The sequence below is a fragment of the Taudactylus pleione genome, unplaced genomic scaffold, assembly GCF_031769625.1.
Source record: "Taudactylus pleione unplaced genomic scaffold, aTauple2 ptg000435l, whole genome shotgun sequence".
Classification (NCBI taxonomy): domain Eukaryota; kingdom Metazoa; phylum Chordata; class Amphibia; order Anura; family Myobatrachidae; genus Taudactylus; species Taudactylus pleione.
Window position 1 is genome coordinate 1,603,676 of NW_028284837.1, and position 15,138 is coordinate 1,618,813.

Genomic DNA, 15,138 nt, shown 5'->3' on the forward strand with positions numbered 1-15,138 from the left:
AGTGCCTCCGTTTATGGATTCTTGTGTAATGGGCTGCTTTTGACATTGGAGGGCACCAGAGCATTATTTATACTTGGAGTGCTGGGCACATTGGACACATAAAAAACAAAAATAAATATATATATATAAATAAGTCTATGTATATATATATATATATATATATATATATACTGTGTGTGTATAATATATATATATATATATCTGTCTGGCCCTTTTGCATTTAACGTAAAACTAAATCTTTTCATGTTGACGTCAAGAGGAAAACCAACTAATGTAGTCTACAAGGCAATCTTATAAAGTTAAGATAGACTATCACCATAAAAGGGTTGCTAGAATATATATGTTAAACCATACTTACGGGTCACATTTGATTACTGCAGGTCTCTCGGTGAAGACAATTTTTTTGTAAACTTTATCCATGAAAATTGGCATCAAAACTCCTATCATGATATTTCCAGGTTGTGTTAACCCCTCAAGAGCTGGGACATCCAGTCTGCATCTTTGGTCCACAGAATAAATGAATTGAGGCTGAAGAATACACATTATCATTGTCCAGGTTACTGAAGAAAAATGGATCATTTTGTATAGAAATGTTCAAATTTGCCTACAGAATAGATGAGGATGAGATAAAGAAGTGACACTGTAAGACCAATACAGCGAGAAATAAGTACATACATAATTCAGTGAGTGTCCTACATTTTATTCTATGGAACAAAATTCAAATATATAAAATTATTGACAGAGCACCCATATTTTTCCACCATAAACATATAAAGGTGATGGTGCATGATAAAGGTGTAGTAAGAGATACGAGTGTCCGCATACTTTTCACTTCTTTTGCGTGTGAGGTAAATAGGATGTACTAGCAGCTTCTGCTAATTAAAATAATATGTTCTTATATTCTTATATTCTGTGTGCGAATGTGGGTGTATATGTATGCATACAGTACGTTACAGCCAATGACACTTTAGTGTAGTTTTTTAAATGCATATTAACTATATCAATAGGTATTTTGATTTATTTACCACATTGTGTTAGGGTACAATATACAGTATGTGTAATTACAGTGGTGTAGGTATTACGGGATCGGTACGAATGTCCGGCGGTTCAAATCCAACGCAGGAAGACCTGTAGCAGTGAAGATCGTGACAGCTAATTAAGGTAAGTATAACTAACCCTCCCTTAGGGGTGCCTAACCCTAATCTCCCCCCGTAGTGCCTAACCCTAAACCCCTGTAAGTGCATAAACCTAACCCCCCCATCCCTGAAGCCTAAACCTAACCCTCCCGGGGAGGTGCCTAACACTAACTTCCCCCCCAGGGATGCCTAATCCTAACCCCCCCTTCCCCTAACCTAACCCTCCCCCCATGGCTGTCCACACCCGCTGCCATGCTTACCTTTGATTGGTATGCTGGAAGCTCGAGGCGTAGGTATAATGACAGGCGTCAGGATTTCAACACCTATCATTAGTCCCCTGTCGGGATTGCAGAGTCGGGAAGGTGGCGGTCAGCATTTCGACCGTAGGCTTCCTGACTGCATACCAGTATTACTGATGGTGTATAATGGAAGTAGAGTGACATAGCTCTGTATAAACAAGGGTGTATAATGGAGGTGTAGTGACAGTGATGTATATAGATGAGGGTGTATGATGGAGGTGTAGTGACAGTGATGTGTTAGGATGAGGGTGTATGATGGAGGTGTAGTGACAGTGATGTATATAGATGAAGGTGTATGGTGGAGATGTAGTGACAGTGATGTGTATAGATGAGGTGTATGATGGAGGTGTAGTGATATTGATGTGTGTAGATGACGGTGTATGATGGAGGTATAGTGACAGAGATGTGTATAGATGAAGGTGTATAATGGAGGAGTAGTGACAGTGATGTGTACAGATGAGGGTGTATGATGGAGGTGTAGTGACAGTGATGTATGTAGATGAGGGCGTATGATGGAGGTGTAGTGATAGTGATGTGTATAGATGAGGTTATATGATGTAGGTGTAGTGACAGTGATGTATATATATGAGGGTGTATGATGGAGGTGTAGTGACAGTGATGTGTATAGATGAGGGTGTATGATGGAGGTGTAGTGACAGTGATGTGTATAGATGAGGGTGTATGAAGGAGGTGTAGTGACAGTGATGTGTATAGATGAGGGTGTATGATGGAGGTGTAGTGATAGTGATGTGTATAGATGAGGGTGTATGATGGAGATGTAGTGACAGTGATGTGTATAGATAAGGGTGTATGATGGAGGTGTAGTCACAGTGATGTGTATAGATGAGGTGTATGATGGAGGTGCAGTGACAGTGATGTGTATAGATGAGGGTGTATGATGGAGATGTAGTGACAGTGATGTGTATAGATGAGGTTGTTTGATGGAGGAGTAGTGACAGTGATGTGTATAGATGAGGGTGTATGATGGAGGTGTAGTGACAGTGATGTGTATAGATGAGGGTGTATGATGGTGGTGTAGTGACAGTGATGTGTATCGATGAGGGTATATGATGGAGGTGTAGTGACAGTGATGTGTATAGATGAGGGTGTATGATGGAGGTGTAGTGACAGTGATGTGTATAGATGAGGGTATATGATGGAGGTGTAGTGACAGTGATGTGTATAGATGAGGGTGTATGATATAGGTGTAGTGACAGTGATGTGTATAGACAAGGGTGTATGATGTAGTGACAGTGATGTGTATAGATGAGGGTATAAGATAGAGGCGTAGTGTCAGTGATGTGTATAGATGAGGGTGTATGATGGAGGTGTAGTGACAGTGATGTGTATAGATGAGGGTGTATGATGGAGGTGTACTGACAGTGATGTGTATAGATGAGGGTGTATGATGGAGGTGTAGTGACAGTGATGTGCACAGATGAGGCTGTATGATGGAGGTGTAGTGACAGTGATGTGTATTGATGAGGGTGTATGATGGAGGTGTAGTGACAGTGATGTGTATAGATGAGGGTGTATGATATAGGTGTAGTGACAGTGATGTGTATACATTAGGGTGTATGATGTAGTGACAGTGATGTGTATAGATGTGGGTGTATGATGGAGCTGTAGGGACAGTGATGTGTATAGATGAGGGTGTAAGATGGAGATGTAGTGACAGTGATGTGTATAGATGAGGGTGTATGATGGAGGTGAAGTGACAGTGATGTGTATAGATGAGGGTGTATGATGGAGATGTAGTGACAGTGATGTGTATAGATGAGGGTGTATGATGGAGCTGTAGGGACAGTGGTGTGTATAAATGAGGGTGTATGATGGAGATGTAGTGACAGTGATGTGTATAGAAGAGGGTGTATGATGGAGGTGTAGTGACAGTGATGTGTATAGATGAGGTGTATGATGGAGGTGTAGTGACAGTGATGTGTATAGATGAGGGTGTATGATATACGTGTAGTGACAGTGATGTGTATAGATGAGGTGTATGATGGAGGTGTAGTGACAGTGATGTGTATAGATGAGGTGTATGATGGAGGTGTAGTGACAGTGATGTGTATAGATGAGGTGTATGATGGAGGTGTAGTGACAGTGATGTGTATAGAAGAGGGTGTATGATGGAGGTGTAGTGACAGTGATGTGTATAGATGAGGGTATATGATGGAGCTGTTGGGACAGTGGTGTGTATAAATGAGGGTGTATGATGGAGATGTAGTGACAGTGATGTGTATAGATGAGGGTGTATGATGGAGGTGTAGTGACAGTGATGTGTATAGATGAAGGTGTATGATGGAGGTGTAGTGACAGTGATGTGTATAGATGAGGGTGTATGATGGAGGTGTAGTGACAGTGATGTGTATAGATGAGGGTGTATGATGGAGGTGTAGTGACAGTGATGTGTATAGATGATGTATATGATGGAGGTGTAGTGACAGTGATGTGTATAGATGAGGGTGTATGATGGAGGTATAGTGACAATGATGTGTATAGATGAGGGTGTAAGATGGAGGTGTAGTGACAGTGATGTGTATAGATGAGGGTATATGATGGAGGTGTAGTGACAGTGATGTGTATAGATGAGGGTGTATGATGGAGGTGTAGTGACAGTGATGTGTATAGATGAGGGTGTATGATGGAGATGTAGTGACAGTGATGTGTATAGATGAGGGTGTATGATGGAGGTGTAGTGACAGTGATGTGTATAGATGAGGGTGTATGATGGAGATGTAGTGACAGTGATGTGTATAGATGAGGTGTATGATGGAGGTGTAGTGACAGTGATGTGTATAGATGAGGGTGTATGATATACGTGTAGTGACAGTGATGTGTATAGATGAGGGTGTATGATGGAGGTATAGTGACAATGATGTGTATAGATGAGGGTGTAAGATGGAGGTGTAGTGACAATGATGTGTATAGATGAGGGTATATGATGGAGGTGTAGTGACAGTGATGTGTATAGATGAGGGTGTATGATGGAGGTGTAGTGACAGTGATGTGTATAGATGAGGGTGTATGATGGAGATGGTAGTGACAGTGATGTGTATAGACGAGGGTGTATGATGGAGATGTAGTGACAGTGATGTGTATAGATGAGGGTGTATGATGTAGCTGTAGTGACAGTGATGTGTATAGATGAGGGTGTATGATGGAGGTGTAGTGACAGTGATGTGTATAGATGAGGGTGTATGATGGAGGTGTAGTGACAGTGATGTGTATAGATGAGGGTGTATGATGGAGGTGTAGTGACAGTGATGTGTATAGATGAGGGTGTATGATGGAGGTGTAGTGACAGTGATGTGTATAGATGATGTATATGATGGAGGTGTAGTGACAGTGATGTGTATAGATAAGGGTGTACAATATAGGTGTAGTGACAGTGATACATGTAGATGAGGTTGTTTGTTGTAGGTGGAGTGATAGCAATGTGTGTCGTACTTACAGTGCAGATCTTGTCTCTGTGATTATTTCCAGTTATATTTCTGGTATTTATAGGATATATCTGGTATTACCTGTATGTGATCTAGTGAACAGATTTCTAGAGGATTGCGGAAGTGATTCATCATTTGCTGCGATTATTTTTAATGTGTGGAAAGATGGAATCTCAATGGACTTTATTTAATTACTCTCATGATTGCACAGATGTGATGTCTCATGTGTGTAGTTTGTGACATTAGCACTAGATAGTAAACAATACCCCAAAGTGCAGGTCTTTCCTGTAGAGCCAGATCACAGAAATCATTTATTACTGTGTATACAATGATTTGGGAAAAATGTGTTATGCAGTGTTATTTTGTAAGTATGTTTATTCAATGGGTGTCCTTCTGGCGTTGGTGCTAAACTTTAATATTTTTATAGATTTTTTTACTGACCTCATCCAAAAGAGAAAAGGGGTAAATTAACTAAAGTGAGAGTGTGGTACCCCCATAGTTATGGGGTTACCCCTTTAACTATATCTTCTTTAACTAGTTAGGGGATATAGGGCCTGATTCAGACCCACTCGCGAGCGGCTGTCCGCTCGCAAGTGGGTCGATGTTGTGCACTGCGCATGCGCACGGCGGTGGGAGCTCCGTCGTGCGCATGCGCCAGACGCGACGAGCGATGGCCTTTCCTTCGCTCGTTGTGTCTGATCAAAGGGGGTGTGCTGTCGATGTTGATTGACAGCACGTCCCCTTTGGTGGGCGTGCCGGGGGCGTGCCTCCCTGACGGGGGCATTCCCAAGGGAACGCCTACCGTCAGAAGCCGGCCCCACTGACATCACTAGTGATGTCAGTGGGAGTGATTTTGGCTCTGATAGAGCCAAAATCACTCCGAGCCTTGTGGTTGTAAACCTCAACCGCAGGCTCCGGCTCGCAGTGGCGATGGTCGCGATGGTCAAGACCATCGCGGCCATCAAACTGCACGCTCGTATAGGCTGTGGGTGGTGACCCACAGCTATACGAGCGTCCAGGAGGACGCTCCATAATTATGGAGGGCGGCCCTCATTCAGAGCTTGTGCTCTGCTCAGAGCGTACGGCTCTGAATGAGGGCCATAGTTACCCTGCAAGCCCCTGTCAGTTTTTTTTATAAGTTTATACAGCACCATTGGCCCCATGGGCATGTATAGTGAACTTTGACTGACCCTGCTCTCCCTGAACCAGCCTAACCTGCATGTGCATTATTGTACTTGGAGCTATTTACCCTGCAGAGACTTTTAGCCATTACAGCTGGAGAACTACAAGTATCAGCCTAACCTGCATTTGCTTTATTGTACTTGGAGCTATTTACCCTGCATAGACTGTTAGCCGTTACAGCTGGAGAACTACAAGTACCAGCCTAACCTGCATGTGCTTTATTGTGCTTGAAGCCATTTACCCTACATAGACTGTTAGCTGTTACAGCTATAGAACTACAAGTACCAGCCTAACCTGCATGTGCTTTATTGTACTTGGAGCTATTTACCCTGCATAGACTGTTAGCCGTTACAGCTGGAGAACTGTAAGTACCAGACTGACCTGCATGTGCTTTATTGTGCTTGAAGCCATTTACCCTGCATAGACTGTTAGCTGTTACAGCTATAGAACTACAAGTACCAGCCTAACCTGCATGTGCTCTATTGTACTTGGAGCTATTTACCCTGCATAGACTGTTAGCCGTTACAGCTGGAGAACTGTAAGTACCAGCCTGACCTGCATGTGCTTTATTGTGCTTGAAGCCATTTACCCTGCATAGACTGTTAGCCGTTATAGTTGTAATAATACAGATACTTATCCAATTTGCATATGTTTTAACTATTGCTTTACCAACTGAGGTCACCGGTAGATGACAGGGAACTGTTGAGTAATCAGCATGGTATTGAAATCTGCAAGATTCCATTCCGTCTATTGTATACATTTTCTATTAATTGTAATTCATCTATTTGCAATAATAAAATTGCATTGTACCCTCCTTCCCGACTGGTCACTGTGTCTGCAAAAAGGGGAATACAGGCTTGCCTCTCTGTTACGGTGTCTTGTCTTAGCTACAGGGGAATCGGCCACTGAAGCACTCCGAACACACCTGAACCTGGTGCTAGTGGTGCAGCACTGTACAAACTTTCAGAGCATCACAAGAGTTTTTAGAACTGAGCTTTTGCCCATAGCAACCAATCAGATTCTAGCTATTATCTTCTAGAAGGTGCTAGTTAAATGCTTCTGGCTCCCACAGTGGATGATGGAGGAGGGACAGTGGTGGGCACAGGAGTGGGGAGTTAGGTAAGTGTGGTTTTTTTTGTATCTTTGTTCTATAAATTTAAAGGGCACTGGCACTGCATAGGTGGGGGGCACTACTGGGGACACTGCATAGGGTGGACTACTACTGGGGGCACTATATAAAGGACACTACTGGAGGCACTAAATTGGGGGACTATATAAAGGGCACTACTGGGGACACTATGTAAGAGGCACTACTTCTGGCACTGCATAGGAGGACTATAACTGGGGCACTGTGTAAGGGGCACTACTGGGGGCACTGCATAGGGGGACCACTACTATCATCACTGTACAAGGGGCATTACTGGGGGCACTGTATTAGTGGCACTACTGGGGGTACTGTATAAGAGGCACTACTGGAGGCACTGCATAAGGGGAACTGTATAAGTGGCACTACTGGGGCACTGCATAAGGTGCACTACTGGTGGCACTATATAAGAGTGCACTATATGGGACTCTGTATAAGGGTGCACTACTGGGGGCACTGTACAAGGGGCACTATTGGGGGCACTGTATAAGCGGCACTACTGGGGATCACTGTATATGGATCACTACTACTGGGGGCACTACTACATGGGGCATTGCTACTGGGGACATTGCATAAGGTGCACTACTACAGTGAGCATTGCAAGAGGGGCACTACTACTGGGGGTATCAAGGTGCATAAGGAATGGAAAGGAATGTTCACAGAGTAACAAGCAAAGGTGGTGTGTCATGTTGACATGCCCCATTTTCCATTGGCCATGCCCCTTTTGCCATGTGACCATGCCCACTTTTTGGCACGCACACATAATTGGGGGGGGCTCAGTTTTTTTAAATTGACATGGGCTCCAAATACCCTATTTATGCCACTGTGGCTCACACAGCCCAGGGCTGATTGTGCTTTTGGGGTGAACCACACTTCATTTGTTTCCTCTTGTTAACACTTTCAGACACAAAACACACAAAAAGCTTGCTAAAATCACTAACATGAAGCAGGTCTATTATTTCGGGGAGTTTGTGTTTGATTTTGTGTTCGATTTGTATGCAATTTTTAAATCAAATTTTAGTATATCAGTGAATCCTGTGTTTGTCTATGTAAAAGTACTGATGTTTTGATGAGGTTTCATTTTGAAGGGGATTCAGTTTTATATTCAAGTTTACATTTAATTTTGACTTATGTAAATCTCCGATGTTCAAAATCAAATAAAAATCAAATGCTAAATTCACCAGTAATGGCTTTCCAAACAGCCCCCATGCTGCCATTGGCTCATCATCTTCCATACGGCTTTCGAGCCACACCAAGCAGCCCCTGTGTTGAAATCGGCAAATCAGCTTCCATAAGCTTCCTAACAACACCAAGCAGCCCCCATGCAACTATCGGCTCATCAACTTTCATATGGCTTTCCATCCACACCAAGCAGCCCCCGTGCTGCCATCAGTGCATCAGCTTCCATACAGCTTCCCAGCTGCACCAAGCAGCCCCCCATGCTGACATCGGCAAATCAGCTTCCATACAGCTTCCTGTCACACCATCGGCACTGTAGCCACATCATCGGCTCCCAAAGCCATCACCAAAACCTAGACTGTTTACTAACGGCTATTGCCACACCATCGGTACAAATGCCTATTGCCGCACCATCGGTACAACTGCCACCCCATTGGCACATTTGCCACATCATCAGCTTCCAAAGCCATTTCCAAAGACTAGAATGTTTACTAACAGCTATTGCCGCACCATTGGCACAATTGCCACACCATTGGCACTATTGCCACCCCAACAGTACAAAATGCCACACCATCGGTACAATTGCTGCACCATCGGCAGGTTTGCCACACCATCGGCTTCCGAGGTCATTGTCTAGACTTTCTCTATTTCACCAACAACAATTGCCACACCGTCAATACTATTGCCGCATCATAGGCTGCTGTGCTACTTTAAACCACATTAAGTCCTACCATTGGTCAAATATCCACTCTTCTTTTCCTCAAAGCCTTACCATCACCTGCATCTCTTCCAACTGTACACTTCATCTATTGAATCCCCTTGTACCTCCATGTGAGCCACTACTACCACGAGCATAAGTCCAGGTGGACGCCTAAGTACCGGTGAACGTATCCAAGTTCTTAGGGAACAATGGGCGGTTGTTATTGGTGAAGATCTCGCTAGCCGGATTCTTGTGGTCTCACATGTAGTAGGCATTGGGATTTGTACCATTATAGTCGGCCCCAAATTACACAGGTACACTTGGATATAATAATAATAATAATAATTTTATTTATATAGCGCTTTTCTCCTAAAAACTCAAATTGCTTTACATTTGCCTTTACAGTACAAAACACAAAATAAGCTTAAACAAGGGACATTAGTGAAATACTTGGGTGAAGAGGTAAGTCTATAGATACTGAAAGAGTCGTGTTGGACTTATAGCTTCTGCTATCATGTAGCAGGGACAGAATCTTGCCCAGGTGCTTGCAGCCCAGATCCAAACTCTCAGAAAGTCCAGGAACTCACTATACAAGTTCAAGAGAACCTTTCTCCTGTGCATGCAGCTCATCATCTTGAACCAAAGATGAATTTACCAGATCAGTTTTCTGGGTATTACAGACAGTTTTTAAACTTTTGTGAAAGTTGCAAGCTCTATTTCTGACTTCGTCCAGTCTCTTCAGGGACACAGTTACAACAAGTGGGACTGGTAATCTCTCTCCTTCAGGAGGATCCACAGACTTGGGTCTTTGGACTGCCTTCAACCCATGCAGCATTACAGACCGCTGAGGCTTTCTTTATGGCCTTGGGCCTATTGTATGAAGATCCGAACTGTGCTGCTTTGGCTGAGTCCAAATTGAGTGCCCTCAAAGGGTCAGAAAGCAGCAGAGGATTACTCATCAGAGTTCTGCAGATGGGCAACTGACTTAGGTTGGAATGATCCGGCTTTACGTAGCCAATATAGTCTTGGTCTTTCTGAGGCCATCAAGGATATCCTTGTTCAACATTCATCTTCTGAATACTTGGATGATCTTATGCAACAAGCCATTAGGATTGACCGGCGGCTACGGGAACGTAGGCGTGAACAAAATCTTCCCATCAAAACGCCTCGTTCTCTCGCTTGGGTTCCATCTTCGGTCACAGATGAACCTATGCAGATTAGCGCCTCTCGCCTATCATCAGAAGAGAGATGCAGAAGATGGTCTCTTAGCCTCTGTATGTATTGCAGTGACAAGGGGCACACTGTGAATAACTGTCCGATCAGACCGGTAAAAGACAAGGCCTAAGTATTCAGGAAGATTTACACTTAGGCCTGGCGTCCATTTCCTTCAAGAATTCTCTTTTAGTCCCTTAGTGCCTAAGCAAAACCTGATCCCACAGACTAAACCTAACCCTCCCCCTTAGTGCCTAAACCTTCCCCTCCCCCTTAGTGCCTATAGAAAACCTGATCCCACAGTCAAAACCTAACCCTCCCCCTAGTGGCTAACCCTACACTCCCCATACTGCCTAACACTAACTCCTAACCCTATCCCTTCCCCTTTTCCCAACTACTTACAGTCGGGAATCTGGTACAAGGATTCTGACTGGTGTTGGGATTCCGGCACCAGCATTCTGAGTGCCGGCACATACCAACAGCTGGTATTATGGGTACATCCTGTGAGAAGCACAGCTTTGTCCCATCAGTTTGAAGTAGAGGATATTGAATCCCTTGTGCAGTGAATGCATAGAGTGGTGCAACTAGCTGTGAATAATTAGGAATCCACTGCCTGCAGTATTCTATCTTGCCTAGAAAGGTGCACACTTTCTTATTAGTTTGCAATGTTATTTGTTGCCCTGCCTGTATTTGACCCATTGTTAGATGGTCATAGCCTGGGGTGAGGCAATGCACCATTTATGTAACCCTTTTATAGGTTAGTTATGCCAAGTTGAGAGCATCACTTAAAACAGGAAGCTGAAAGGGAGCAGGTGAGGCATGCACCAAAAATAGAGTGACCACAGTATCCTGATCCCTCTATGGTAACCAGCCTCCGACTCTATATACACAGTCCAAATCTCCAGCCTCACTTTTAGACCTTGAGTTGCAAGACCAGTTGTCTTGTAAACCACAGGTGTATCCACCCACCCCTGTGTTAAGGCAAGGGTATCTTCAGCACTCCTATGATGCAGCTAGATTTACACATTCTAGTATTTTACCTGATTGTAATAAAAATAAATCTTAGACCTCCTAAGATTTCTTCACCAAGTCTGCCCCAAACAGTGAGGAGACTGTGGGCCTGATTCAGAGCCGGACGCTCTTTCAGAGCGTTCGCTCTAAATAAGGACGGCATATTTTTTTTTTTTTTAGAGCCAGCTTCCTGGCTGCTCGCTATACTGTGAGTGACCACCCACAGCTTTTGCGAGCGGCCAGGTGATGGTTGCAATGGTCGCAACCATCCGGCTTGCAATGAGACCCTTGTGGTAGGGTCTCATCCATCACAAGCCCCAGTGAGCTTCCGGCTCTAATGGAGCCAGAAGCTCACTACTGAGGCCACCCCCAAATAGCAGGTGTTTCTTTGGGAACTCCTCCATTTGGCCAGCCACCCCCCCTGCCTGCCTCCAAAACGGGGTGAGCTGTCAATCACAATTGACAGCCGCCCCGTTTTGGTGCGAGACCCATAGCGACAGAGCACCCGTCACTGGCCGGGTCTCGCGCATGCACATGCTGGAGCCTACTCCGGCATACGCATGCGCAGTGGGGGACCATCGACCTGCTTGAATCAGGCCCTGTGTCTCTTTAATTTTGCATTTTAGATGCATTGAAGAGTCAGTGAAAATCCACTCTGTGTACTAGAGATTCAAGGCTGCCACTTTAATGCACAAGAATTTGTTCTACACATGTACAAAGTTGCAGATAAAGCACAGCAGAACTTGGCATGAAGAAAAGCAGAGGCCGCATCAGGATGCCTTTTACACAGATTGGCACTCTGGCCTGATTCAAAGATGGATGCAATGGCAATTTTCATGCAGGTCGAGCGATTGTTTACTAATGCACATGTACAAATGCAGCGCTGCACATGAGCAGCGATTGCTTTGCAATTACGGACACTCAGGGGATTCACTCACAGAGTGAGTGATAGGTAGTCAGCATTGGGTGGATGGTCAATGGCCAATAATAGCTTCTTCCAATCTTCAGTAGACCACTGGTGGTGCTTCATAGTGCACACTAGAAACTATTTAATTGCTGCAGAAATGCTGTATTACTTGTTCCCTGAAAAAGGCTTTTTTATTATAACTCTGAATCTTATTTTTTTTTTCATTTTTTGCTAATGTAAACATTTATTTCAACCTCCAGCAGTTTACCACTTGCGTTGTAGCTTTTTGTGTTACTGTATTTAATGGACTGGTCAACAATGTCAAATACTGCAGTAAGGTCCATGAGTGAAGGAACAGAGAACTGGCTTTTGGATTTGGCCATGAGAAAATGATTGTTGAGCTTTGTGAGTTCAATTTTCATGTAATAAAGAGACTGGAAGCCAGATTGAAGTGCTTGGCAAGGAAGGAGGTAAGGTGGTTGTAAACCACCCTCTCAATCTGCTTACAGGCATAGGGATAACAGTAGTTAGCAAGAGAATAGAGGTCATGAGAAGGTTTATTAAAAATGGGAGAGACCAGAGCATAGTTGAAAGATGAAGGGAAGGTGCCAGAAAACAGAGATAAATTGTTGGGGGGGGCAACGTGGGAGCATGATTTGGGGAGATAACATAGTAGGTCAGGGGAAATGGGGTCTAGGTGGCAGGCAGAGGGTGAGAAGCAGGAGAGGACCTCAAGAACTTCAGATTTGGAGACTGGTGTGAAGGAGGACATGGTTATCAGTCCCACTGGTGAGATTGAAGAAAGTAAGTTGGGGCCTGAATTTATATAATATCATGACAGATGGACTCTATTTTGAAGTGAGTGTCAAAATCAAAAGCTCTGAGGGAGGATGGAAGGGGGGTGTAGGCAGTTGAAGTTAGTGTAGAGGCAGTGACAGCTAGAGCATTGGGAGGAAATGAGAGCTTTGAAACAGAACTGTTTAACTAGTTACAGAGAATAGTCTTATAGGATGAAAAATTTACTTGAAATGGAGGATGTCAGCATGAAAGAGGACACTGAGGGGTCTATTTACTAAGCAGTGTTAGTAGACAGAGTGAAAAGTGATAAGAAAGTGATAAGGTGCCAGCCAATCAGCTCCCAACTGTCATTTTTCAAACACAGCCTGTGAGATGACAGTTGGGAGCTGATTGGCTGGCACCTTATTACTTTCTTATCACTTTTCAGTCTGTCTCCTAACACTGCTTAGTAAATAGACCCCTTAGTCATAGTAGAATGCCAAGATTGGAGATGGGAATTTAAATAGTGATGATAACAGCTGGGACAGCAGAGTCAAGGGCAGTAGTGAGGGCATGGTCATAGAATGAGACAATTTGGTCAGGGCAATTTGAGGTTATTAATGGAAAGAAAGTGAGGAATCCAGGTAGGGAAGTTATCAGGAAATTAGAAAGAGAATGAGAGGTGTTTCCAGGGAAATGTTAAAAAAGGCGCAGTTAGGGATAGAAGACACCTAAAGCCAATACCACGATGATCATCATGTCTGGTGGTGTGGGGAAGAGGCTCTCATAGAAAAGGGCAGCAGGAGGTGTTGCATCAGTAGGAAAAAAAATGGTTTCTGTGATATCATGGAGGATGCAGGAGTTAGAAATGAAAAAGGTCATCGGCGGGAGTCAGCTGACTGATGTGACAGTCCATAGGGTACATGAAAATGGGAGGGAAAGAAGAGCAAAGATGTGGGGTGTGAGAGGGAAAATGGGTGGGGCTAGGGGAATGGGGGCAAGAGAGAGGAAACAGAGAACAGTTTTCCTGTTTTACTATGTGCAATGTTAAGCTATACAAAATCAAGGGAGAGGGGGAAGAGGGAGCCACTGCACTAGCTAATTTAAATCAATTAACCCCAATCCTCAAAACAGAAATTTTAACTAATGAGTAGTGGGTGCTTTCCAAAGGAGGAGAAGAAATGTCCTATGGTGGCGCATAAGAGAAAAAATATTTATACAGCATAAAATATAACTTTTATTATCTTAATTTAAATAACTTTTGAACAGTATTTAAAAATAGTAAATAGATTCAAGAATGGTGAAAATAAAGTAAGAAAGTGCATATAATGAAAAATCACACTGACTCACTATATGCTGCTATCTTATAGTAAAATACTTATATAGTATTATGAGTATTGGTAACCATCATTCATTGTCATTATGTCATGTGTATGTGGTTATATTCAACCCTCAACCAGAGAAATATATATACTATTGATGTATCACTAGAGTGTATCATGCAAATGTAGCAAAATCATAGAATAGGGCCAGAAGTCCTAAGCTCTGAAAAGTGATAAAGTGGAGAGTGATAAACCACCAGCCAATCAGCTCCCAACTGTCATTTTTCAAACACAACATGTAACATGACACTTGGGAGCTGACTGGCTGGTCATTTATCACTCTCCATTTTATCACTTTTCAGAGCTTAGTATAAGAGGCAGGTATAGCTCCTATAAGTATCTCAGGACTGATAATGTGTCTCTGGTTATTCTGCCTAATATCCAACAATGTTAATATTGCATAGAAATACACTATAATTGCTAAGATGTTACCTGAATAACCACCCCCAGAGTACACTGAAAAACAATTCATAACATATAAAGGTGTGTTATTGATATTAACTCGTTCATGTAGATAATAAATGCTGCAAACACATCCCAAATAATGTGTGCTTTCTGGTTGGATTAAATGCTGTTTTCAGTCAATACTTATTGAACTTTAAAGATAACTCCTACTGAATGTATTGCTGCAACTGTACTGTTCTCCTGCTACTCACCTCTTATAGTGACAAGTTAAAACATTTGTTTACAGTAGTATGCGCTGTATCTTATCACCTATTCAATTGTATCGGGAACGTATTTTAATCTGTAGTACAGGAAACATTCA